This window comes from Pteropus medius, unplaced genomic scaffold, assembly GCF_902729225.1.
Source record: "Pteropus medius unplaced genomic scaffold, Ma_sr-lr_union100, whole genome shotgun sequence".
Taxonomy (NCBI): domain Eukaryota; kingdom Metazoa; phylum Chordata; class Mammalia; order Chiroptera; family Pteropodidae; genus Pteropus; species Pteropus medius.
This window is the reverse complement of record NW_024342471.1, coordinates 5,462,828-5,464,882: the sequence shown is the minus strand read 5'-3', so window position 1 is coordinate 5,464,882 and position 2,055 is coordinate 5,462,828.

The window sequence follows — 2,055 nt, the reverse complement described above, 5'->3', positions numbered from 1 at the left end:
ATCCCTCTTTCTCTTCTTTCCTTCCTTCCTTTCCTCCTCTGTTTATTCAATTGGTCCCAGAAATTTGAATCCTTCTCTCAGAAAAAATTTCATCTTGTACTGAGAATTTCAAAGAGGTGTCCAGGTCTGTTCTAAACTGGGCAGCACATAACCCATTCACACATATTCTCTCTCTCTCTCTCTTACATACATATGTATATATATTTACAAACATGCACACACACATACATATATGTATATATACATATACATATATACAATTTACATACAAACATACATATATATGTATGTATAATCACCTACTGTGTGTCAGGATGTACTATGCTAGTCTCTGGGGAACACAGTGGGGAGCAAGTCAGACAAGATCCCTGTCCTCATAGAACTTATGGCCAAGAGAGACAGATAATACACAAATAAATACACAAAAATTATAATTATTAAATTATTAAGTCAGCCCTACAAAGAAGCACAGACTACTCTGAGAGCATATTCACTATTCATTCCAGCATTCATTATATATTTAACAAGAGAGATTATGTGTTAGAAGATAATTTTTTCAAAACAATAAAATCATATCTCTTATTCAAATATAAAATGAACATATGTCAAAGTTTTTATTTAAATCTTTAACCTATGAGGAAGCCAGTAGGTGTTAAAGACTGGTTCAAAGGAGAATCCAAAAAGAAGATGTATACACACAGATACACACAAACACAGACACACACACACAGAATGAAGAATGCTGAAATCAATTTTGCTAAAGATGCAAAACTATTTTCTTCCAAGAGGACTGGCAGGGAGGATCAATTGTACCTTATACAGATAAAATTTATTTGCATCTCTATGAACAAGAATTATTTGTATTACTATCAGCCTTGTTACGACTTACAAAGGTGTATGATAGTTCAAAGATAAGGAAGGGCATTGACCACGGAGAATCAGGTAACCTTAAATGAGGTGAAGGCAACATATAGCATTCCATAGGATACACACTGATCTTTGCAGGTTATAGGTTTTGTTTTGTTTTGTTTTCATTTCAAAGTCTTTTACAATTTTCCCTGATGTGAGTCAGACCTATCACTAGGTACTAGTAACACAGAGGTAAACCATACAGACACAGTATCTCCCTCGGGGGACGGTTACAATGTTCCCTTCTGTTCTAAGAGTGGGGCGGATGGCTGGGGAACAGACAATATTTGAAAGCCAAACTGAGTCTTTGCCATTTTTGTCTAAAATCAGGTTATAAAAGCACTTTGTATGCTGAGAAAAACCAGGGCTCTTCTGTCTAGTTCTAAATCCCCAAATAAATGAAGTCTTGGGCCTTTCCTATGAGTTACTGATTCCCTAACAAAAACTACTTTATTTCCTTTTCCTCCAAAACCACATCTAAAAACACGTGATTACCTTTGCAGATATAATAATCAGGTGAGAAGATTGCTGTTTTCTCTACCTTGAACAGATTAATCCTTGGAAATTTTTTTCCCTTGAAGTATCTGTTGTATTTTTTTCATTTGGTGATTTATCATTCTAAAACCTGGGCTTTTGTAAAACTTTTTAAGTAAATATTTGTTTCATTTCTAAATGTTTTTGTTTCTGAATATTCTTTGAGACAACACACACACACCCCAAGATAATCAAAGATTGTTGTAAGTGCTGTGTAATCAATAAGCATAGTGATACAACAGAGACGAACTTGGAAAAAGAGAGGATTGCTTTAGATCAGAGGTCAGCAAACTTTTTCTGCTGGGACCAGACAGTAAATATTTTAGGCTTTGAGGGACATCCAGTTTCAGTCACAACTCTCAGCTCTGCCATTGTAGTGTGAAAGCAACCACAAACAGTATGTAAATGAATGGGCATGGCTGTGTTCCAATAAAACTTTATTTACAAAAATAGGTAGAGGGCCAGATTTGGAATATGGACCATTGTTTGTTGATCCCTGCTTTAAATAATGAGGTCATGCAAGGCTTTCCTGAGAAGATGATCTTTAAGATAATACCTGAAGGATGAGAAGAAGATGGCATTCCAAACAGAGAGGACAGGATGCACAAAGGC